General features: G+C 38.6%; 1 long non-coding RNA gene across 1 annotated transcript in view; it reads right to left on the reverse strand.

Annotated features, from left to right (window-relative positions):
• The window catches only part of LOC147917572 (uncharacterized), a 78,735-nt gene that overhangs the window by 41,077 nt on the left and 11,158 nt on the right, over positions 1-26,500 (reverse strand). The window contains exon 2 of the long non-coding RNA XR_015550937.1: positions 8,171-8,254. This is a non-coding gene — a long non-coding RNA (uncharacterized LOC147917572). The remainder of the gene's footprint in view (positions 1-8,170; positions 8,255-26,500) is intronic.

Genomic DNA, 26,500 nt, shown 5'->3' on the forward strand with positions numbered 1-26,500 from the left:
CTTTGTGGAACTTGCATTCTTTCTCTGTGCCTTTTGAGATGTAAGTATTCTACCTGGTCTTCCCAACCAAGGTCATTCTTATCAGCAGGAGGAAAAAGAAAAGGAAAAACTATTTTGAAAATTTGGCCCATGAAAAATCTTAAAAATCTCTTCCACAAATATTAGTATTAGTAAAAAGCATTAGCCATCCAAGCAGGTAACCTTAACTTATTCCATCTGCCAGAAACACAATTTGGAAGCAACTGTTCTTTTACAAACTAGCGACTTTTGTATTATCATACCTGCCTCATGGCTAAAATTTTAAAACAAAAGCTACAAGATCTCTGTGTCTGTTTGTATGTTTATGTGTGTATATTATAAACGTGTCATTTTGTTCTACCTCCAGATGGTATTGCCAAAATTAATTTGTAAAGAGCTCGATTTAATTGACTTAAAGACAAACAAGCCTTTATATAAATCAAGTACACTCTCAGAAATATAGAAACTAATCCAAATGTTTTTCAAGTTCACATGATGTAGAACAAACTGCAGTAAATAAAAGCTAGTTTAAGTTTGTTGGTTTAATTAAAACAGGTATGTCTTTAGAGTTATCAACATTACATACAATACTTGTATTCTACCTAGGTTTACTAAAAGTCAAATAAGCTCATGTTATCTGTTACAGAATTTGTTCATAAGAGATAACTTAAGGTAATGATTAGCTGTTTAATGTCTCATGAAATTTTCATGAGTAATCTAAACATAATTGTTAAAAACAAGTGAATTAAATAGATGTAAGTAAAATAAAAGTTTATAAATGAACTTTTCAACAATAATTATGCTTTATGGTATGCCTACTTAAAAATAGTTTCCAAAATCTTTTTGGTATCTTGAAACTTTTAAGTTATACTGAGATAAGTTAAATGATGGATATTCATTGAATATCTAGACCATTTCCAAATCAGATAAAATACTGAAACATTAATTACTGAAAATTAGGTTTATCCACCTTTGGCTTCCTTTTACAGAGGAACTAAAGATATTTGGGTCTATTAGTAAACATGTTTTGTGCCTCACTGAAAAATTTACTATGAGGAAGAATATACTTCTAAAAATTATGAAAGGTATTTATAATTTGCTAATCCACAGAATGCTAATGTAACAAACAATCCACTTGCTTACTTCTTAGCTTTCACTAGGAATAAAGAATTCTAAGCGTTAAGAATTCTAATCAATATATGTGATTAAAACTACTTAGAAATAATAAGGGTGAAATGAAACAACTGTGTATAAAAAGTAGTAAGGAAAGTAAAATAATTGATTGTTCCAGAATGCAAAAGAGGAAAAAACATAGAACAAAATCTGAATGGATAAAAAAAACTGTAGAAGTTTGTGGAAAAGGAATCTTAGGAAAGGAACTTTACGTGTGGTCAGGCTGGCTAAGACCACAATGGATTTAAGTTTTTAAAGAATGAATGTTAATATCAAAAGTACACTGGTGTAAAATTAGAATTTGTTTTTCTCTTTGTTAAAAGGACAATGTTCTTGAACTATTGGTCTGCTCTGTATAAGAGATTGTAAAAGTTTTTTGTTTTTTGAGTTTTTTTTTCCTTTTAGGTAATCTACATGGAAAGCAAAGATTTTATGTCTTATCAAAATAATTTATCAAGTCTTTGATTACTTAAGAAAATCCAGTCTTCTCAATATTAAAAGAGCTAAGTTTTGTTTACAACTATGTAACCTTCTGTATTTGCCTTTAAAACCTTCTATTGTCACTTAGGTTAAACAGATAATTAAGTATTATTTCATAATGATCTATTTGGTCAAGTGTTTAAACCTTTTGACATTTTGACAACTTCTCAAAATCATTTAAATGGAATATTTTTTACCCCAAAATAACCTCAAGATTTCCCAGAGGGCTCTTGGAAAATCTCAAAGGATTTCTCTCTCATCTTGTAAAAGGAAGGTATTAAGCTAATTAAGTTTATTTGGTATGTTAAATTACATGGGAAGCTTCATCAAATAAGTGATGATAAGCCTTAGGTTACATTTGTATGGATGCATGTTATTAATATAAGTGTTCTAGAAATTATATGAAATTTCTAAAAATCTGACATGTCCTGGTATAATGTTATCTATCAGTCATAATTCCAGTTATTATCTTAAAATGTTATAAGTCACAGAAATAACCCAATTTCCTTGTCAATTCCATTATAATGAACTTTCATCAGATCTTTAACCACGGGCATTTTTAAGTCTTTTGTCATTTACAGACAGTTATTGTTTTACTCTGATGTTTTTGCAAAAGTGGGATGCATGGAAAAGACCCTACCAAGTACTCTTGACCACTGACTCCCCTGCCAAATTAGAAGGTGTCTAAACTTGGGTGCCTATTTCACAACTGAAGAAGGTTCCACCTGACATTGGCTTTGTGCAAATGCTGGAGACCTCTAAATCAAATTGACTAGGAAGAGAAGTAGCTGACATTGAGGTAGACTCTTCCTCCCATGACGTCTAATCAAGAACGTTTCTTTACATTCCTCCTTCCCTCTCTGACCATCCTTTTCCTAATTCTGACACCATTAAGGTCTTCACGATTCTTTTGTTCACCTCTTTTCTTGCTCTGGCCTGGAAAGACAATATCATGGTTCACCTAAATCAGGCCATTGCAAGGGGTGGGGGGTAATCCGACCTCCAAACTGACCGTTGGTTTTGCCATGATGCTGGTGACCCTCTAGTTTTGCCCATCACAAACTCCTTCCTTATTTCCAATAACTCCAGTTTCTCTGGAACAAGCTCAGCCCCCTCTCTATTGTGTCACACTCCCTAACCCTGGGAGTTCATTTCTCTGCCTCTGGTTACCAACTTCAAACCCAAGAAAATGTGCATCCAACCTCTTTGCAAAGAATAGGACACAACGCAAGGGTAACCAGAATAAACAGTCTACAGACCCTTAAATTTTAGTGGCCTCCATGGCTGTCACCTTTCCAGTCCTGCACCATAGACTCAAACAGGAACTACCAGGAGGCATTCGCTATTCAATATTCGCCTTGTTTGGCAGATCCCTACTGTTCTGACTAGGAGTAAGTGCAAACGAGGCTCTGATCAGGGACCTCTCCTTAACTCTTGAAGATATTGCAGAATCTGCTGATAAAGCAATAGCTGCCCAACAACAATCACTAGACTCTCTGGCCGAAGTTGTTCTTGGTAATAGGCTAGCCCTTGATTATCTTTTAGCTGAGCAGGCAGGTGTCTGTGCTGTGGCCAACACCACCTGCTGCACTAGGATTGACACTTCTGGGGAAGTTGAGACTCAGCTACATAATATCACTGAACAAGCCAGTTGGCTTAAGAAAGTGATTCCTTCACTGGGGTCTTTCTTCGACTTCTTTGATTCTGATGGGTTTGGGTCTTGGGGACCAAGGCTCTGAAGTACACTCCAGACATTGGGAATTATCCTGCTTATAATCATAATAATCTCCCTGGTGTTCTGTATTCTCTCAAAAGCTTTAAATGCACGTTCACAGCCACTAAGCACCAAGCAAACAATCTCCCTAAGACTAGAACATCAGAAAAGGAATGAAGAAAATGACAGACTTGAAGAACGTGAACCCGACGTCACATGCATACCACAATGAGATTCAGCATGAAGACATCATGACCTGTGAAGACCATGCAGAGAATCAGCAAAAAACTGCGAGAACTCCAGAGTAGTAGCTGGGAGTAGCACTAATGCCTTAAATTTTGATCACATCTCTCAGGCTGAGAGTTCTGATCAAAGTTGTTAAAAACAAGAAAATAGACCCAAAATGGAGCTGCTTATGCTAAGCCCACGTCACTCAACTGAGACTTAACTACAGCTTCAGCTCTCCCAGAAATGGAATCTTAAACCAGTCAATCAGGAATCCCCTGATCAGCACCAGTTAGGTCGTCTGCCTGATAGACCCCTGCCGTCCCCTAAAGGAAAGCAGCTTTGCAATAACCAACCTGCTTTTTTGCCTAATACAACTTCCTTGTTCCCGCTCCCTTCCACCTGTAAAAGTCTTTCATTTGTACAGCTCCTTGGAGCTTGTTTCTATCTGCTAGGTTGGATACTTCCCGATTTGAATTGATTTTTGCTCAGAAAAACTCTTAAAATTTTTAATATGCCTCAGTTTATCTTTTAACAGTAGTATTCTCTTTTGCAAATCCAAGCTTTCACACCAAGATTTGTATAAAATGAGATGCACCTATATTTCTTGGTATAGAATTATAATAACTGTCTTAGATCACTTGCTGCCTCCCATGTTAATCTCTATAAGGAGGTTGTATGGTCGTAATTATCCTTATGCTGAAAGGAATTATTTCAAGTGCCTAAAGAAGGGACTTTTGCGTGTGTTATTTCATTCAGTCCCCTGCCTGAATGGTCTTAACATCAGAACTTAATTCCACCATGTTTTCATTCATCCACTTACTTCCTTCCCATTAGAAATTTCACCCAGTTAGGATGGTTCCATTTGGTGATGGGAAATGGAAGCAAGTCTAGCTCTTTTCCCACAGAAGGAGACATGGCCACCTGCCATTTGGGGATTTAGAATTTCTTGTTAATGGCAAAATCCAGAACGTTGTAACTCAGGCAGCTAGTCCACAATGGTCACTCTCCTGAAGGAAGAAGAGTAGCCTAGGGTAGAGACACTGCTCATAGGGATCTACACCGTGTAAATGTCCACTGAGAAAAGGACCAACACAACCACTCTGAAAATGCCAATATGGCACCCCTGAGGAGGAGGCGGACCCACCCCTGGGAAGCAGAACATTAGTACTTCCCAAGATGTCTTGAAACATATGTGCTCTCATTCTATCACTCTGTTACATGTGGAGCTGCCCAGGAGGTTTGCTGACCTGTTACACTGACATCATAACTTCAGAACGTTCTTCTTAGTGCTTTACGGATAATTACCTTATTTAATTCTCATGACAACCTCGTGAAATAGGTACTGTTGATTTACGGATAGAGAAACGGAGACACGGAAATGGTGAGAAATTTTCCCAGGGTCACACAGCTAGTAATTGGCGGTGCTGGGATTTGAATCTGGCTGCACGGATAAGTGTTTAATATAATTTACTATTGATTTGACCCCTATTCTTCTCTGTAGATGCTTTACACAGCCCATTGGAGCACCCCCTTTTTCAAGACTATCATCAGCACTTCAGATACAAGAGGCAGCAACCTAGTATTAGCAGTACTAAAAATAATAGTTGTAAAAAATAGCTGTACACAGTAAGGAATTCTCATTATGTATTTCTCTAAATTGCCTGAAATCAGTATTTAATCATACCCATATTACAGATGAGCAAAAGATGGCTTCAAGAGGCTATGAAGTTGCCATAGTCACACAACCGACATGAGTTTGATCAGAGATTTGAATCTGCTATTTCTAATTCTTCTCTGTTTCCCAACCACTGATCTGTGGGGTTTTGGGGCAAACTATTCCTATCTGGAGCCCACCCCTCTCCTCCACCCCATCCTGAACAAATACAGTTTCTCTGGGTTCTCTTTACCCACCTGTCTTATTTCTGTCATGCCGTAAGCCCAAGATGAAAAATACTTAGATGTTTTAAAGCTTAGTTGCAATTGTGAAGGGTGGGAAATATTGCCCTACCCCATGCAGCCTCCTTCACTGTGAATCAGAGGAGCCTCCCAAAAGGCACAGACAATTTGTATAGGCTGAGCTGAACCCAAGCAACCCAACTCCTAGCACTAATAATTATTGAAATTTGTTGAGAAAAACAATAGCTCATAAAGCCCAATGTTTCCCTAAAGGGCAAGTATAATAAGCCTATAACTTCAAACGTGTAGGTAAAATCTGTTATTCATGTTAATCCCCTCGCCATTGCCAGCCACATCAATCTTTTTCAAAGGGGGACACTGGAAAAAATCATTGAAGTTTGAAGGGAAAATTCAGGCACATAAGGTGAGCAGCAGCAGATAGCAAAGCAATTCTGTGATTCTGCTTGTCGCTGCCTGGGACTTGTCATGTTTTAGTAGGGTTCTCCCTTCACCCCATGTCCATTTGGCTCCAACTCCCCAGAAAGGCAGGGAGGTGGGCCAGGCAAAAAACAATACCATCTACCCATTTCTGGCTATTTTTACCAGGATAATGTTTTCCAAGAATTTTTACCACAGAGGTCTAGGCAAGATTACTAGCCCTTGTTAAAGTTAATACATTCTTTGCTGATTCAATTTCAACTCAGAAACAACACCCACTTTAAAAAATGTACACACACCCAGAGAGCCACACTAGTTTCTAGGACTTAGTCTTCAAAGTTGCAGAAGTATTTCCAGTAAAAAAGATGTTTAGGAATAGGCAGTAGCCAACAACAGAAGGAGGAAAATGCAACATGAATGGAAGTGACTCTAGAAAACCAAGAATTCAAATGGATTGAAGGTATAGCCTGTGGGCCAACATCTTCCTGGGAAAGAAATAGATGATGTTGGTAGTTTTAATGGCGTCTCCTCTCCCCTTTTACTTAAATCATGAATGAAGATTTACAGGAGGCGTTTTCCACTCACAGTCACAAATGGGCCACCACGTACTTACATTTTCTTGTTCCATAAACATGAAAGAAAAGTGAAAGTGAAAAATAATTTTTTTCCACTTTGGCTTGCCTTAACATGGCGCCAGAAAACAGGAGCATTGGTGATGTCCAGCATTCCCAGCTCTTGGCCTTTGGAGGAAAACAAGGCTCCTTTCTGGCCAGATATTGACCGAAGGTCCTAAAGCATGGGAAACTGACTTCATGTTCACTTTCATAAAACAGGGCATTTGATCCTCCCCTCTGCCGTCAGCATGGAGTAAACCACACACCCTTCCAGGATCAGCGAAGGGGAACCTCAGCCATTGTCCCCTTCTAGGTAGTTCTTGAGCCGGTAGCCTTTGCAGCCTGGAGCTAGGCTTCCTTCTTCAAATGTTGCCTGGGAAGTCACTGGAGGAGGACTCCTGGCCCCACTGTCGGGATGGGAGACTGTCTGGGGCCTCATGTTATCAGGGGCAGGCCCGAGAGACAGACGGCTGTGCTGGCATAGGGAAGCAGAGCAGGTCCCAACAATAGTCTACATAAATTATTCTGGGCTTGCCAGGCCTGTACCTTAGCAGCTGCACACTGTTTTCATTTTCAGGTTATATTTTTTCTCTTTAATGATTTTTATAGTTTCTTAAATTTAAAAAAATTACATGTTCGTTATAAGATATTTTAGCAACAGAAGCATACAAATTACAAGTAAGAATGCTTAAGTCTCTTCACGCCATCCCACACCTCCACACTGTTAATACTTTGTTAATACTTCCAAAATATTTTCTAAGCACATATACTGACATATACCACCAGAGGTTTATGCTCCCAGCATTCTTTACAGATCCTGTCTCTGAAACGTGTGCCCTCTGAATTTGCCCATTCCCTTTCTTGTCCAGGTCTCCAAGGTTGACCACACCTCAACTTCATGTCTGCCACAGGGCCTCAGGTTTGGTTCTCACCTACAAGAACTTGGTCTTGACAGTTTGCCACGGCTCTGAGTCAGTTCAGCCATTTATCATGTTTAAGCTGTGTTTTCTGCAACTTCAACGCCTTTTATTTGTTTTTAAAGAGTTGCCTGGCCTTCCTCTCATCGTCAATAGAAAAGACTTGGCCATAGTGTTTTTATAAGCCAAAATGCAAACAACAAGTTGGGAAGAAGACCTTCTAGCCTAGAGGGAATGCGCAGTATTTCCTTAATTCTAAGAAAACACTGCCCACAAGATTTAATAACAGATATTTTGGGAGAAAAAAATAACAAAATACTACATTAAGCATATTTATGAGATTAGTTTATGAACTATAAAACACTGAAATGTTTTTCTTAATGTGCATTTTTCAATCAAGAAAATATGGTACTTTCACTCACTCACTTTTCATAATATGAACTAAGACCTCACATACTCACCCCCTTCTTTTGGCATGGTTTACCCCAATATGTTATCTTAGATATCTATGACCTTAAAAGATGAATAGTCTCAAATACTGGATGTTTAACATGAACAAGAGTTGGAACCTGAATTAATCTAAATCATCTTGACATTTTGCACTGGCAAACCCACCTTTGCTATGAAAAGGCTGTCTGGAATGATTTCTCCATTAGGAATCCTGCCCATGGCCCTTTAAAAATAAATCATACCTGTAGGTGATCCTTCTCTTCATGGTTGTGACAAAAAGCATGGGTCTTGGTCATAAGTTTAGAAGTTGACGACATGGATAGAATCTAGGAATACAAAGGTTAGGGAAGAGTATGAAACTAAGAGGGATCTCTCCTGTCTCAGGACGAGGTTCCCAAAGGAGGTCATGTGATGAGGTGACAAGTAGTCATATAGCAACAGGCACCACATACCTCTTCTTAGTCTCCCCTCACCACTCAACTGGCAATTCCTCTAACAAACAATTTTAAGTGCCAATATACATGGGATGATCGAGCAACCCAAAGCTGGCTTGGTAAACTGGTGTTAGTTGAGACATACTACATATCACGACCCCACCCAACCTATTGTGACATTAAAATTCTACCATTAGAAATTCATTTATTTGCATCTATGAGGCCCTGTTGAGTTCCTGAGAAGATCAATTTCTTAAGCTACTGTTATTTAACCAGTTCATGATTAGAAAGCTACCAGGAGCCAAAGGTGAGGAACAAGAAATAAAAGAAACATCAAGAAGGTGAAAATGGATGTTTAAAGGTAAGTTAGGGTGTCCAAAACAAATTGCAGTCTCTTCTTCATCTTGCTTATGGTTTGCTCGTATTGGGAAAATTTTCTTCCTAGCAGTGGAAACCCCTTAGAATGAAAAATGATTCACTCTAAGGGAACTGGGAGAGGATTAATTCTCAGCAGATACTCGTATACTTTGGAACCAAAAGGAGAAGTCTTTATGAATTCTAACCATCTTGACCCTCTTTTCAGCATAGCCTTGAATATCAATAACAATGTTAATACATATAAAGAGACACTATGTCCGGGAACAAGAGCTTGGATTGAATCCAACCAAGACAACCCCAGTTGGTTTCAGGACTCCCTGATGTGGGGCTAATTCCTAACAGAAAACAACAAAACTATTATAAAAAATTGAATAAAGTAACCAATTAAATATTTCTGAGAGCCTCATTAAAACATTTCACTATTTGCACTGATTATCATGTGGCTGCTTATAAGGATGCCCATAAATCTGACTGCGTTAGGTTCTTGGGTCTTTATCTCAGATCATTTCTTCTCCCTATGTGGAATTGCCCAGGAAATGAGATTTAATGAGTCACCCTCTTCCCTGATAATCACAGGAGAGCTCATTAGTTTTTTGTCAGATTTGTACCTACTACCTGCCCCCATGTGCCTATGACTTCTTTTGAGTTAAATATGGTATTAGCAAAAGGGAGAGCTCAAAAGAGCATGTCTGTGCTGAATGCTGCAGACTTGAAACACTATATAAATATTTTTACATATGTTAAAAGGCATCTGAGAGCAGAAGGGACAAAATAACAGAAACACAACATCCCCTATTGATGGCATCACTATTTGAATGACACATATTAAAAAGAAATAAAGTTTGACATTCACACCTTTGCAAGCCTTGCCAAATCTGTTTAGATGCCGGCGCCAAGTCAAAGCAAGAGAAGATTCAAAGAATAGAATAAAACAGTGTGATGATTCTTACAATTCATCAAGTTTGGGGAGTACTCCATCTGTCTCTTAGGATACTTCACCTTGTCTCCCAATCTCATGACCTATGGTTTTCACTGGAAATGACCAGAAGGCTCTCATGGCACTTCATGAGAAGGCATGAAGTCCTACATTGCTGTCAAAGAAAGCTTAAGTGAATCTTCAGTCCTTCCGCAGACCACCTTAGTAATGAGCTTGAGTCGCCTGGCACTGAAATTACCCATAAAGGAAGTCATGACATTAACGACCTTCAGCACAAATTATCTGAGTGACATTCTGGGTTCTCATTTGGGTCTTGCCTCAGCACAGAAAGAGTTACCTGGGTGAGAGTGCTCCTCCGGCACAGCTGAATGACTGCCATAGATCAGTGCCCAGCTCCCAATCAATGTTTACTGAGCTAAACAAGGGCCGTGAAACTTACGTGGAATCATAAGACTCTTTAGCTCGATAGTTCTTAGATTCAAACAAAAGTGGTTCTTAACCTTCTTTGGGTGGCATATCTTTTTAAAAATCTGATGAAAAATATGGACTGGTTCTGAAGAAAAGTGCCCCACCCCCTTATGAACACACACACAGACACAAACACATACACACACATGCACATGCAATAATTTGGGGTACAATTCCAGAGAGTTTTCAAACACTCTGATCTTATTTCTAGACCTGCTTTGACTCCCTGGACTTAAGATTAGGTCTTATGTAGATTATGATACCAAAGGATGTAATAAAAAGTAACACTGATTGAGAACTTACTGTATGTTAGGCAATACTACATCTCATTTAACCTCTACAACAACACTAAGACACACATCTGTTATTATCCCCATTTTACAGATGAGGAAACTGAGGCATAGATAATTTAAGCAATATTCCCAAACAGCTAGCTAGTGGCAGAGTTAAGGCTTCAAACCCAATGTGGCTCTGGAGTCCATGCCCTGAACCACTAGGTTATGCTTCTTCTCTTATACAACACATTTTTATTTTAAGGCAGGTTCACTTCTGCTTTCTCACTTAATTTTTGCAACCCCTCCAGGAGTTAGATCAGGTAGATATCTTCAGTGAGTGGGTGTTGAGGGCATTTCCAAAGTGGAGCAGGAGATTTCCTTTCTCCTCTCTTTGTCAGACAATGAAGTCACAGTTGATGAAATTAAAAATTACAAACCCAAATTCTGACTTGAGCCTCCTTCTTCTATTAACTACAGGTTGAAACGCCCTAGGAACATTTCTAATTCCTTTCTTCACAACTGTCCACTGCCTTGAGGATTAAGTCAGCATGGTGAGGTTTTGAAGCCATATGGTGTCTCCTGCAAAAACCTGGCTTCCTGTGGTTCACAGAGCACAGTTTTGTTTCTACAAAAGAAAAGGCATAGGGAACAGCAGGAAGAAGAGGAAAGTTGTCAATCTGCAGAAAATCACAACACTGTGTGCATATGATCGTGCTGAACATGAGATGCACATCTTTGTCCTTACATATAGCTCTAAATCTAATTAACATGGAAAAATATTTTTTACAGTATTAATCCTCCCTTATCTGAACTCTACCTAGCATTCATCCACGCTCAGCTGTTCCCCGTCTTTAACGAATCTCTCTCTCCTTAAAACCCCCTTCAGCATGTACTGCCTGTTTTTCACAATCATTCAATATCAGCTGTTGGTCCCAGTTTCTTGTTCCAGTGAAATGGCAGACTGCACTAACACAGCCCACCACCTTCTTCCTCTAAAAATGCATAGAAATGCTGGGGGGAAGGTAGCAAAAACTTTTTTGAAACAGAACCAAACTTGAAAGAAAGAATGAGAAAGAGAGAAGAGACGAGGATTCCCAGTTACTAGAAATGAAGAGGAATACAATGCCATCTTGTCATTTGTGAACTATGCTCTGATGGCCCAGTAGGGTCCAGTAGGGTCCAGTAGGGTGTAGATCTAGATATAGGCTCAAATGGCATGAGGCTGGGCTTGAAATGTCCCCTCAGCAACAGGAGAGGTAGAACAGGGCCCTGCAAGGTGGGGAACTAGAACTGACAAGCCTGTGTGAGTCTAGATCCTAGAAGGCACAGGGAAGAGTCAAGGAATTTTGTCTTTTCCCAGCTCCAGGTGGTACAGAAAGTCAGTTATGGGAAATCAAGACCCCAAGGCTGTTTGGGCATGCAAGGTGCAGTCTGAACTCATGTTATGCATCCATAAAAAAAACCCCAGTGAAGAAATTAAATAAAAATTGGCTGCAGACCAATAAAACCACTGAGATGCCCATCATAAGAAAATACAAAACGACTCTGCAAAGACATTTTCACAACCCAAGGAACATGGGACATCCCCAAGATGGGGAAAACCCCTTGCTGAAAATAATCTCACGATTAAATAAGAAAAAAACTACAAATCATATGAGGAAATGATCCTCCAAAAGAGTGTGAGTAAGCAGACAGAACAAACGTGAAGATTAATACTCTAAGAATTTAAGATAATAGAACAATCTGAAACAGGCAATAAAAAAATATATTAATATATTCAAAATGATTAAAGACATAAAAGAAAGATTAGAAGCCATGATGCAAGAACAAGATACCATATAATAAAAAGAAACAGATTTGAAAAAGTCATGTTGTACTTCTGGGGGAAAAGAAAACCCAGAATCATTGACATTTAAAACTAAATAAATGCTGTATTAATTTTCTATGGCTGCCATAACAAAAAGTACCACAAACTGGGTGGCTAAAACAACAGAAATGTATTGTCTCACAATTCTAGAGACTACAAGTCTGAAATCAAATTATAGGCAGGGCCATGCTGCCTCTGAAATCTGCAGAGGAAGGATCCTTCCTTGCCCGTCCCAGCTTCTGGTATTCCCAAATGTTCCTTGGCTTGCGGTAGCATAACTCCCATCTTCACGTGGCATTCTCCTCATGTCTCTTCACACAGTCCTCCCTCTGGGCGTGTCTCGGTGTCTAAACCCTGCCTTCCCTTTTTTATGGACACCAGTTAGATTGGATTAGGGCCCACCCTAATGACTTAATTTTAACTTGATTACCACTGTAAAGACCCTGTTTCCAAATAAGGGCATATTCTAAAGTACTGGGGGTTAGGACCTTAATGTATCTTTTTTGGAGGACACAGTTCAACCCATAACAAATGGGTTTAGCATTAGATGAGCTACAACAAAAGAGATTCAATGAAAGAAAAGATATATCAGGAGGGGAAAAGAAAGTCTCTTCAACAAATGGTGTTGGGAAAACTGGATAGCCATATGCAAAAAAATGAAAGTAGACCCTTACCTTACGCCATACACAAAAATTAACTCCAAATGGATTAAAGACTTGAATGTAAGACCTGAAACTGTGAAACTTCTAGAAGAAAACATAGGTAGTACGCTCTTCGACATCGGTCTTAGCAACATCTTTTCAAACACCACATCTGACCGGGCAAGAGAAACAATAGAAAAAATAAACAAATGGGACTACATCAAACTAAAAAGCTTCTGTACAGCAAAGGAAACCATCAACAAAACGAAAAGACAACCTAACAATTGGGAGAAGATATTTGCAAACCATACATCTGATAAGGGCTTAATCTCCAAAATATATAAAGAACTCATGCATCTCAACAACAAAAAAACTAACAACCCAATTAAAAAATGGGCAAAAGACCTGAACAGACATTTCTCCAAAGAAGATATACAGATGGCCAACAGACACATGAAAAGATGTTCAAAATCACTAACTATCAGGGAAATGCAAATCAAAACTACAATGAGCTATCACCTCACGCCCGTCAGAATGGCTATAATTAACAAGACAGGAAACGACATTGAGGGTATAATGCAAAGTGAAATAAGTCAGAGGGAGAAGGTCAAATACCGTATGATTTCCTTCATTAAGTAGTAGATAATAACAACAATAAACAAACACATAGGGACAGAGATTGGATTGGTGGTTACCAGAGGGGAAGGGGGGAGGGAGGAGGGTGAAAGGGATAATTCGGTACATGTGTGTGGTGATGGGTTGTAATTAGTATTTTGGTGGTGAACATGATGTAATCTATGCAGAAATAGAAGTACAATGATGTACACCTGAAATTTTTACAATGTCGTAAACCAATGTTACTGCAATAAACAAAAAATTTAAAAAAAAAAAGAAAAAAAAAAAAGAAAAGATATATCAGGAAATTATCTAGACTGTAACATAGAAAAATTAGGAGAAAATATAAAAGAAGTTCAAAGTTATACAGGACAAAATAAGAAGATCCAAAATACATTTTTTACAAGTTTCAGAATGAGTAAAAAGGATGAAAGAGAAGCAATATTCAATGAGATAATGGATGAGATTTTTTGAGAATATGAAAAAAATATCTTAGATTCAGGAAACATGCTGAGGAGCAAAACAAGGCACATAGAAATAAATCCACAACTATATATATATTACATAATGAAACTGCAGATCATCAAAAATAAAATCTTAAAAGAAATGAGAAAAAAAGACAAACTATAAATAAATAAAGATTAGACTCATGGAAGATTTCTCATCATCAATAATAGAAACCAAAACAAAACCAATCTAAGCTGATAGAAGTCTGGATAGTGTTTAATTGTTGGGGGGCTAGTGGCTGGCAGGGGACAGGAGGGGGCTTCTGAGGTGCTTGCTATGTTCTAGTTCTTGATCTACATTTTGATCACATGGGTTCATTGAGCTGTACACTCATGATATGTGTGCTTTTCTATATGTATATTTTACTTCAATAACAATTTTAAAAAGAGATACCAGAAGGCAAAGGAACAATATCTTCAAAGTACTGAGGAGAAAAAGTCAGCAAAATTATCACTTAAGCAGGATGATAACGACCTTTTTCTATCAAACGGAGATTGTGAGCCTTTACTATTCAGTGAGCTTGCTGAAAGAACCACTGAAGGATGTATTGTGGTAGGAAGAAAACTTAACCCAGAGTGAAAGAATAGCATTGCAAGGAACAATGGTGAGGCAAGAAATTGATCAACATGGGAGGTAAATCTAAATAAACGCTCGTTGAAAAAACAACAGTAAAGATGACTAGTTTTTAACCAAGGAAGACTTAAAATGCTGAGGGCAAAAATATCATGGCTGATGAGAGGGGTCTTTGGGTACAAAGGTTCTTGTATAATTTGGGAGAAATATTAAATTTTGACTTTAAGTACGCATGTTAAAAATTTAATGATAACCACTCAAAGGTAAGGAATAGAATACATACATTTCAAACCAGTAGAGGAAATAAAAGAATAAAGAAAATTCAGTCCAAGGGACTGAAGTAAAGGGAACATCCACATCCAAGGGAAGCCAGTAAAGGAGCAAAAAAATAAGCCATGAAAAAGCAGGGTATACTGAAACAACAAGCAAGATCATTGAAAAAAGTCGAAAGAAATCATGATTTAAATGATGAAATTTAAATGGTTTAAATTGGCCAATTAAAGAGAGATATTCTTAAATTTTTAATAATTCAGTTATATGCCTTTTGAAAGAGACATGCATGAAATATAATGACACATAAAAGTTGAAAGATAAGGAATGGAAAAAGATATGCCAGTCAAATACTAACCCAAAGACAGTTTTAAAATACTAAGATCAGAAAAAAAAGGATTTAATGGGAAAAAAACCTTCCTAGGAGTTAAGGGTCATTAGTTTATGAGAAATAAAAGGACCAATTCTTGAAGAAGATATAACACTCATCAGATTGAATGAATCCAACAACATTGCCTCAAATTATATGAAGAAAAAATTTAATCAAATTACATGAAGATATTGATAAATTCTCCATCATGCTGGGAGATTTTTTATTACTCCTGTTTTAGATCTGATAAGGCTAGTTGATGTGCATACATTTCATCTCCACAGTTAAGCTGTAAGATCTTTGTGCTCAGAGGGCATGTCTTCTGCCATGTTCCCCAGTATATGAGATGCATTTCCCCTCCCCCTAAAAATATCTGGATCTAACCCCTTTTCATATAATGGATGGAAGCCCAGGTGCCATAGGCAAGTGCAAAGAACAAAAAGTACATACTAATAATTTATTACAGATCGTAGACACTTTTTTTTAACAAGCCAAACTATTACAAGTAGAATAATTAATGAAGACATAAAATAATGGACTGAAAAGAAAAAAAAATTGTATTATCTCACTGTACTTCTTTTTCAGCATTTATGAGACACAAGCCTCAATTCTTAAGTTATAAAATTACTGTACTAGCTGGAAGATCACTTATATTCATTTTAAATGGGAAAAAAATGCATCTAGAAAGATTAAGGAACTGTAAACAGAATTTGCATTTAATCAACACAAGACAATAGCAATGATGCTACCCCCTAGTGGCAGAGCACAGCAACCCAAAAAGTTTTATATCTTATGGGTCATTTTCCTAACAAAAATATTAAGCTACAGACCATAGAATTGATGGTGATGTGTTCAATTAATGTCTGTTGTTATTGTCATCATTTTCATCACGCTCAGCCCATAGCTAAGTGCCTTTATGACAGGTAGCAATTTCCAGGCCATCAGCTGTGGCCAGGGCTGCAAGGTCACACCACACAGAGAGAGTAATTTATATTTAGAGAACAGCCTTTGGCCACTGTTCTAGGAAGGGGGTAGCATAACTGTCAGACACTTGGAGGCTTCCAGGCCTTTCTAGTACATCATGCAATAGCTGCTCTTTGAAGATCAGTAACGTGAAGTTCTGTCCTAAAGAACACTGAGGGTTTCCACAATGGAATAGAATGCCATCTTCATACGGCCCTCAATTAAAAGAAATGAAGGAAGATAGACGTTTCAGTTACAACTCAGTAGGTTCCATCCCATGTGTATGTATGCCCCACATGGTGGATTGAAAATGTATAAATTCATGTTAAAAAGGAGTTGAAGTCCCTATTTTATTTGCCAAGAGATTTTCTTACAGTAAATGCCATAACCTCTAGATAGCAGGCAGCAAATTTGCCATTCCTTATTTTAGAAACAAGGGTCCAGAATTGAGCTTGTTGAGAAGTTCTAGTATGTGGTTTCCACTAAGCTTTCATCTCAACCCAATGCCCCGCTGTAGGCCTTGTACAATCTACTACTTTAACAGGCAAGCAGTTGTAGAATCCCTGCATATCTTGTCCTATATACGAAATAATACCCTTTGTAATTTGAGTAATTTTCCCTAGGCTTCGGGTCATTTTAGTTGCGTCTTTTAGACCAGTCAGGTGGAATGCTTAACTAACCCTGTTAAATCTTCTTTTTCATGAGTTATGACTAATCCGTGGGCAAAAGAGCTGGAGTTGGAGACAAACATGGAAAGAATATGATGAACGGCTATTTGAAGATGACCTGGCAGTCTAAAATGCAGTGCTCAAAATATTTTGCTTTAAACATTTAATGTGTGGACTTGACACAAAAGGGAATGTGGCAAATTGTGATTCCACGCTAAACGCAAATCCAATCACTCACCAATGTACCTATTTGGTCATAATAAGTGTAAAAACATTGTTAATCATTAAAACCACAATTAGCCACCATTTCAAACCTATCAGAATGGCTAAAATAAAAAGAAATGTACAATACTGAATGTTGGCAAGGGCATGGAGCCCCTGGAACTCTGTTTCATGCTGTTGGTGGGAGTGTAAAATGCAACAAGTTGGAGAACCATTTGGTAGTTTCTTATACAGTAAGACCTACATCTACTCTGTGATGTAGTAAACCCACTCCTAGGTACTTACTTAAGACAAATAACAATGTAGGTCTACAAAACGACATGTACATGAAGGGCAGAACTTTTTAATTTTCATGATGTCCAATTTATTGGTTGTTTATTTTGAAGTTCATGCTTTTGGTATCTAGGAAATTTTTGCCTATCCCTAGGGTTGTGAAGATCTTATTTTCTTCTAGAAGTTTTACAGTTTTCACTTTCATATCTAGGTCATGATCCGTTTTGCGTTAACAAAAAGTCTGGTACATAAATGTTCATAGCAGCTTTATTTATAATGGCCCCAAACTGGGAACTATCAAGTGTCCATCAACAACAGAATAGATAAATTCAGTGTGGTATATCCATATAGCAACAGAAAGGAATGAAATATTGATACATACAACAACATGCATGAATCTCAAAAATATTACGTTGAGTGAAAAAAGGCAGACATAAAAGAGCACACTCTATGTTTCCATTTGTATGAAGTTCAACAAGTAAATCTAATCCTGGTGAAAGAAGTCACAATGGTCACCAGAGCTGAAGAATGGGAGGATGCTGCTGTAATGGAGCGCAAGGGAACTTTCTGGGGAGATGAAACTATTCCATAATTTGTTTCTGAGTGATAGTTACACCGGAATTCACTCGTCAAAATTCTTCAAACTGTACACACTCAGGAATTGTGCGTTTTATTATAGATACATTATAATGAAAATAAAAAAAGAACATTGCTGATTTCAACACTGATATTTGCTCTGATGAATTTAATCCACTAGAGAACCTTCCAAGGCACAAGGCTATGTGGGGAATCAGAATTGGCCACCCCAAAACATGTCTCTTTGGCTTATTTTATTTATTTATTTATTTATTTATTTGTGAGGAAGATCAGCCCTGAGCTAACATCCGTGCTAATCCTCCTCTTTTTGCTGAGGAAGACCGGCTCTGAGCTAACATCTATTGCCAATCCTCCTCCTTTTTTTTCCCCCCCAAAGCCCCAGTAGATAGTTGTATGTCACAGTTGCACATCCTTCGAGTTGCTGTATGTGGGACGCGGCCTCAGCATGGCGGGAGAAGCGGTGCGTCGGTGCGCGCCCAGGATCCGAACCCGGGCCGCCAGTAGTGGAGCACGCACACTTAACCACTAAGCCACGGGGCCAGCCCCTCTTTGGCTTATTTTTAAGGACAAAAGACTCTGAAAGAAATTTTGACCTTCCCCCTAACTGCCTAAAAGAATTTTAGAAGGCCTGTTCCAGGAAGGAGCTAATACCATAAGATAACTAGAGTATAATATAAACTAGGTGTGATAGACGTGGGGGAACCTAACAAGGGCTTTTTAACCAAAGTCTTCTCCATCTCTCATTGTCTTTGCAAGGCATGGTCAATGTTTGCTTATCAAACATTTGCTTTTCCATCTCCGTATAGACTGCCTTCCTCCCCCTTTGAAAAGTCCCAAACTACTACCCCAACATCCTCCTTTGTCTTTAGCTGAAGATGGTATTTAAGGTGGTAGCTTCTGCCATTCTGGTAAGTTACTCAGTTTTCCTGGGTTTCTCCCATGTATACATGTCATTAAACTTTGTTTGATTTTCTCCTGTTATTCTGTCTCACGTCAATTTAATTATTAGACCAGCCGGAAGGACCTAGAGGGTAGAGAAATAGTTCTTCCTCCCCTACAGCTACTCACCTGGAAATGAAGTAAAAGTATTTTCAGCTTTTTGGGCCTTGTCTTTGCACAGTGTTGTCATAGAGAGAAGCTATCAGACAGAAAGGTAAAACCAGGGTCTTGTGGAGCTACATCTCACTTTTCCAGCTTCTGCTATTCAAAAATTCACTAATGGCAGGTTCTTGACTCCTTGCCACTTTCTTGCCTAGGAATAGTTGAGTGACAGTGAACAGGATCCATTTTTTATTAACTTAATACTAAATGGTTTTATTTTCAAAACAGGGACATGCAGCAGAATCCCAGATTTCATTTTGAATTCAGTGTTCCCGTTTCATTCATTATTCATCTACACTGCACTTTCTTGGTTTATGATTTTACTAAATTTCTTCATTTGAATTATGGCCTTGTGGTCAACAGCGGGCGATATATTATTCTTATATAATTTTTAAATACAAAGGCAAATGGCATGGAACAATTAGAATCGATGGCTTGGGAGTCTAGCTCTCGGATGTCATAGGCAAACACCATGCTCTTGACTTTAACCTATGGGTTCCACTTCATGTGGGTTGTATTTTTCATACATCAGGGGTTTTTATAAATTTACTATTCAATCCAGCAGCCCTACTTTGTTTGCAAAATATAAGCAAAACAAATATGTCAGGGTAATGATGCCAGGACTCTCCCTTATTGAAAAAAGCAGTTTATTAATACCTTATTGCTACAAGCTAGATCTTATTATCATCTTGGGTCATTTAGAATCTTATTAGGTATTCTGCTGGTGGATGAATAATCCTGTGATAAATTCTTTGCCGTGTCCTTCACAGTTGTCATAGCAGGATCATAAACAGCATTTATAACAATCTAGCCTAGAGGAAGCGGCTGACAATGGTCTGCTTAGCATGCAGGAAATATTCAGATTGGCTGTGTCTGGTTAGACACAAGCCCACAAGAGAGATCCCAAAGTTAAATGTAGCGTGGGTTTCTCTGAAGATTCCCCCTCAAAAAATGCATGAGGTCAGGGACGTGGGGACCAAAAACACTTTGGAAGCCACAGATAGCTTCTTCCCATCAGATCTGCTGGGCAGCAGGGGAAGGCCGAGGCACAAGCCATTTTATTCCTGACAGGCTGTTCAGGTCTTTATTTGAAAACTCCAGATCAAGGTACAAATTATTTTATACCGACTGATTTTTGTTCTCATTTTGACTTCACATACAAAACTGGGATTCACCTGTATGACTGTTCTGTGTCTAATTAGTGCATTTGATGAGATGATGAGTTTGAAGGAGAATAAGACTATGAGTATAATTCCCAGCATAAGCCAGGTACTTCTGACCTATTGCAAAAGTGTAGGTTTCAGCACTTATAAAAACCCATGTTAAATATATATAATTTTATACGTATATAAGCATATATTTTTTTTCCTCTTCACAAAGGGAGAACTATGAGTAGATTAGTGCAAATCTGCCACCACTATTCTTGGAGAAATTCATACAAGAAGCAAACGAGCCAGTCCAATATTTTTCCAGCCTCATCTCCTGCTACTCCCTGCCACTCACCTCACAATTAATCCACAATTAATTTCTCATTATCCTCTAAATATGTCAGGCCCTTTTCCAAGTCTGGGCTTTTATAAAAACCATTCATTGTCTTTGTTCAGAATGCCCTTGTTCTTTTTTCTTGGCCAGATGTCCTAAGTTGGATTTTCCTAGAATCTGAACCTGAAACAAGCATTTGTTTTAGAGATAACCCCAGGAAGCACAGGTAGGGGAGTGGGGATTGAGACAGGGAAGAGAAGGAACCCAATAGTGAATGCAAGTTGTAAGCAACTGAGGCTCAACCCCCCTGGGGATCTCTGAGAGAGAGTGCAGAATGCGCCTTGGATTGCCCACCCTCCCGAAGGGCAAGGAAGCTGGGGTATTTATCGCCTGCTCCCATTTGTCATTGACTGTGGGCTGCTCCTGGTGGATACTTCACCCCAGCACTTCCAGCCTGCTCCCTGCACTCTCAGATAAGTTAGAAGTATCGGGGTCAGGGAGCACCCGAATGGTGAATGCCCAGGGAATGTGGGTAGGGCACTGACAGCATCTACACCCCAGGCTAAGTCCTCTTTATTCTTCCAATCTTAGTCTAAATGTTATTTTCTCTGGGAAAGCTTCTTTGATTCCTCCACTCTGAAAGAGATGGTCTTTCACTTGATTCTCATATCACGCTTTATCATGGCACTTATCGCATCATATTATAAATGTGACTGTCTTCTCCTCTAACTATAAACTCCTTTAGGGAAGGGGTTGTGCCTGATTCACATTTGTATCACCAGTACAGTCCCTGACACGTTAAGGAAACTCAGCAGATCCACATTCTACAGATATCTATTGAGGACCTACCATAGCCAGACACTCTTCTAGGAGCTAGGGGATGGAGAAGTGAACAATGTATTCTACTTGAGGATCTTAGAATGAACAGAGGTAGGGAAAAAACCTATAGCCAAATTGACATAATTTCAGGGATTAGTAAATACTATAAGGAAAATAAAAGAGAGTAAGGAGTATAAAATGACTAGGGTGAGGAAAGGTTGTTATTTTGGCTAGGCTGCTGAGAAAAGGCTTCTCTAAAGCCAATATATGAACAGAGATTTAAAAAAATAATGAGCAGAGGTTGCGGGGGAGGGAGGGATGACCAGGTGGAGCACAGGCGGTTTTTAGGGCAGTAAACTACTCTGTATGATACTATAATGGTGGCTACATGTCATTATACATTTGTCAGAACACACAGGATGCACTACTCCAAGGTGAACTCTAATGTGAACTATGGACTTTGGGTGATAATGATGTGTGAGCGTAACTTCATCAATCCTAACAAATGTACTACTCTGGTGGGGATGTTGATAATAGGGGCACTGTGCCTGTGGGGCAGGAAGTATATGAAAAATCCCTGTACCTTCCACTCGGTTTTGCTGTGGACCTAAACTGCTCCAAAAAATAAAATTTATTTAAAATAATAATATTGAGAAGGACTCAGACTTGTGAAGAAATGGAAGAAAAAGAGTTCTAGGTGAAGGAAATAGCAAATACAAAGGCTTGGCGGTGGGAACAATGGTGGCATATTGGAGGGTCAGAAAAGCCAGGAAAGCTACACTGTAGTGAATGAGGAGGTAAATGTCAGGAGAAGAGCTCAGAGGGGTTGTCAGGGGTCAGATAATGCAGGGACATTTTGGTGTTATAAACTAAATTGATCTAATAACCCAAAATCAACTAGAAGAAAATTCAAGACTACATTAAAAAAGATTTCCTCAATTGTCTGGAAATTTGGGCTAACGTTGACTTCTGGATTTATTCAGCATGATACCTGCCTCAGTTTGTGTGGTACAACCACAGGCTGCAACGTTGATTAGAATGCTTTCTCAAACTCACACGTTCAAGGTAACACTCCAAGTGCCATCTTTGAAATACCTAAAGCAACGAAAAATAAGTCCCTTATGGTGATTGGCTTCTTGTATCAGCCCTGTTACAATTGACCTCTGGAAGTCCTTTACCATCATATCCTCAGTTTCCTCTTCAGCAGTGTAAAAGGGTAGGGACTAAATGGCCTTTAGAGTATCTGGCAGCCCTACAAGTCTATGCATCAAGCTGTTCAAGGTGAGAATAGAAGTTATGTGGCTGATTCTTTTATTTAACTTTTTAATAGGAAATTTTTTAAATATTCACAGAAGTGGAGAGAATATATAACATAGCTGCATGAAGCCATTATCGATCTTCAAAATTTATGAGCATTGTGTCATGGCTGGCTTTTTTCACATACGTCAGAATTTATGCAACTGAGTATCCACAGTCCCTTCAGGGTGGACACCCTGGGTCTCCATGCCCATGTCGAGTGATGCAGCACATTCCTGCGCATATTCTCAGCAGAGGAGGGCTGACTGGGGCCATGGTTTAGAACCAAGGCTAGGAAATAAGGTAGAATAAGGTAGCTGATCAGTCAGATCATAACTATTAAATAATACATATTGAGTTTCCATATTGAAAACAAATATTTAAGAAAGGAAATAGCTTCTTTTATATGACTGGGTAAAACTGGCTTTGAAAAATTTAAATATATGTTTTGAGCAGTAGTTTATCCACTATTGGAATAAGTGTTTTCATGTATTTATTCAGCAAATACTGCAGATGAGGCCCAGGAACAGACACCGGGAGGGATACAAACATGCATGAGACAGTCCTTTCCTTAAGGAACTCACAACTGAACAGACCATAATTTGAGGGGCTACACTGGCTCTGGCACCCACGTTCCAGTACGCTTGATCACACAGCAGTCTCATCATCATATCTGGGTATTCCAATTTGCCCTTGCTTCCTTTTCTAAGGCAGCTTTTGTTATGGCTGACAGTCACCTCAGTCTCCATCTTGGTGAGCAAACATGTTTAATTTTAACATGTTTTCCTTCTCTAGCACGAGGGACAGGACAATTTACCTTTCCTCAAACTGAACACAGAAAAGGTTGAGATGCACGCAGCACTTGATGGGGCATTCATGGGCCCCCGCTGCCAGGGCCCTTTGCAACGTGCAGTTCTGCTCTGAATAAGCGATTTCTCCTGAAGTGTCTGGCACCAACTAGATCAATTGCTTCCACAATTCCCAGTGAGTGAATGTGCAACTCTCTCACTGATGGATTGACTTAACACCAGCCAATTAGAGCTTAAACTGTCTAATTAAGCTGGAGAGGAAGCCATCAACTCACTGAATTCCAAGCCCTGTTAACTTCACCTAAACAATAGAATGATGTCAGGTGTGTATTAGCACTGGCAATAACTAGTAAAACCAGAGTAAAGCACTTCACAAATATAAAATACTCTGGGAATGTTAACAAGGATAAGCACAAGATATGCCTAGACTAAAAAAAAAAAGCAAAACCTGTACAAAATTCATACACAACTCTTCCTAATATCCTCTTTCAACATATATACTTCTGAATTCACTTTCTGACTAAATAACACGGGGCTAAATGTGCATCGTTACATAGGACTCTCCCATAAAAGGTTTTCTTTTTTATTTCTTTTCGCGATTATCATTGCCCAGTGTTGTTTACTACACTACAGCTATGAAGACAGCTCTATTACACTTGTTTAGCCACAATTCACAATTAATATGCGCTTCTTTCTCAACTCCTACATCAATATCATAATTACTCCCCATTTTTCCCTCTTCTAAGAATAATAACACTGCTCACTTCAGAGGCATAATGATTGCCATCCTCTTCGAGAGCAAATGATAGAAAATATTTACTGATTTGCATTAAAATCAGACAGTTCATTTATGAAAAGATTTAAATTGTCCACCCAAAACACTCTTTTTTCACTATAAAACTAGCAACTGCAAAGCAAAGAAATATACATGGAAAGATGCTGGAACCTGACTTGTTTAGCCAAGCACAGACGTTTTATAAACACCACAGCATACAGAGACACCATCCTAGTCTGTCCCTAAAGCTATAGCTGCATTGGGCCCTGAGATAGTATTTAGCAAAGAGGCATTTTAAGAAAGTCAGCACGAGAGGAAAAAAATCTCAGGTATGTGTATGTTATTAATCATAATTAAGGCATATCTGACAGCTTCTTGGCAACAGAGACGATGAGTTCCTTTCTCTGACATCAAAATCCTAAAGGAATACTTGTTATTTCATGATCAACTTCACTGGTCTTTACACCTATAATATCCACTTTGAGAATATGAAGTCTTAGAGAAACTGAGCTCTAACAATGACTGTTTGCCCACAGCTGACAACATGTAAGGCATAACGTAAGCCAGGATCTCACCAAGAGGAAGTACAGGAAACCACGCTGGGGTTAAAATATAGTTCCAGGAAAGCACATAGCTTGCCCCATAATGCATTGCCACTGAAGGATCACCCTTCAGAGCTGTTGGTTTTTGTCTGTTCAGGTGGCTCTGCTCTTTCGATTTCCCATTAAATTGGAAAGGGAGCACTTGGTTCCCACTGCATTGGCATCCTCTGATAAGATGGTGAGAAATGGGAAATGGATCTGTTTCAAGGAGATAGACTCATTTTAATAAAACCAAAGAGACTCGCTTCCATTTAATCACGCTCAATTTCTTTAATGTGCTTTCTAAAATGATGCCGCTTTGGAAAGGTTCTTATGATGGTGACATCCTAGAGGAAGCATCACCAGGATTTCAGTTTGGTGTTTTTGCACGTGATGTCAAGGAATTTATTCTGATCATCTACTGATCACAAACTTCAGCCGAGTTTCTCTCATGCCCAGCAGGGAGATTTGGCCCGTTACAGGCAAATCCCCAGCTCACTTCCTGCTGTCTTCTTTTACCAAAAACATGGGCTTCAAAGACTTGCACCTATTTTGGCACCTATTTAACAGTATAAGTGGAGCTTTGGATGGTTCTCAAACACAGTATGTTTCTACCTGGAAAATGATCACTGCCATTCTCGAATTTCGCTCTTGCTCATTCTCCCTCTTAAGCTGTCTCCTCTTTCTCACTGCTTCTCTCTTTGTCTTCTGTTTGACCTTCTCTGTCCTTCTATCCTCCTCTCTGTCTCTTTCTCTCAGTCTTTTCTCTTACAACATCTTTCTTCATCAGTCCAGGCTGGGAAGTGTGGGGGTCAAGGGAAGATAAATGGTCTTGTCCCCATTATGTAGGTGAATGGAAGGAAAGTAAATTTTAAAATCTTAATTACTCAGTTTTCAGCTTAATTTTCCCCATAGAATCTAGAAGTAGAATCTGTGAAGTTCTGGGGTGGGAAGAGACCTCAAGGGGAAACAAACAAGTTAACTTCCTTTGTCATAACAGGACTGCCCTCCCAGATCAGTTCTTCGTTAATGAATGCTTTCTGCCTCTACCAACTTAACATCGTGACTATAATGTACCTTTAAATATGGTCTTTAAGATGTTAAAATCACTACCTCTGCTGATTTGGGGTTTTATTGTCTGTTCTGAGCTGTATCTCTTCTTTAGTGAGATCCCATGGGACTTAGCAATTAGCATGAATATAGCAGTTTGATAATCAAAAGTAATTAATGGCATCAAAACATAGTCTTGCCTGCTTCTGAGGACTTGTTACACACATCTAGATCTTTCTTTTTACATGAGTACTTTATTCCTCTTAGAAAATCATCTACCACAAAATTCTATTTAGATAGAAAACAATTTAGCTTAATCTATTGACGTTTCAAATAACATTGGAAAGCTGACTCAATATGCCAATTAGCAGTAAGTTCTTAATCCACTGATAATTAATAATTCTAAGAAAAGAAACACCAAAGTTGCTCTTTGCAAATATATATACAATATATAGTATAAGCATGATGGTCTTCCTTTAAGAAAAAGAAAGTAAAATTGTAAAATAGGCATTCCGTCAACTGTCAAATAAAAATTTAAGAAAAATTATGGTTATTTGTTCTTTCAGAACTCTCATTTAAATATTGCTGAAGAAATGAAAAG

The sequence above is a fragment of the Ceratotherium simum genome, chromosome 3 (assembly GCF_057802395.1).
Source record: "Ceratotherium simum simum isolate JZ-2026a chromosome 3, ASM5780239v1, whole genome shotgun sequence".
NCBI classification, from domain to species: Eukaryota; Metazoa; Chordata; class Mammalia; order Perissodactyla; family Rhinocerotidae; genus Ceratotherium; species Ceratotherium simum.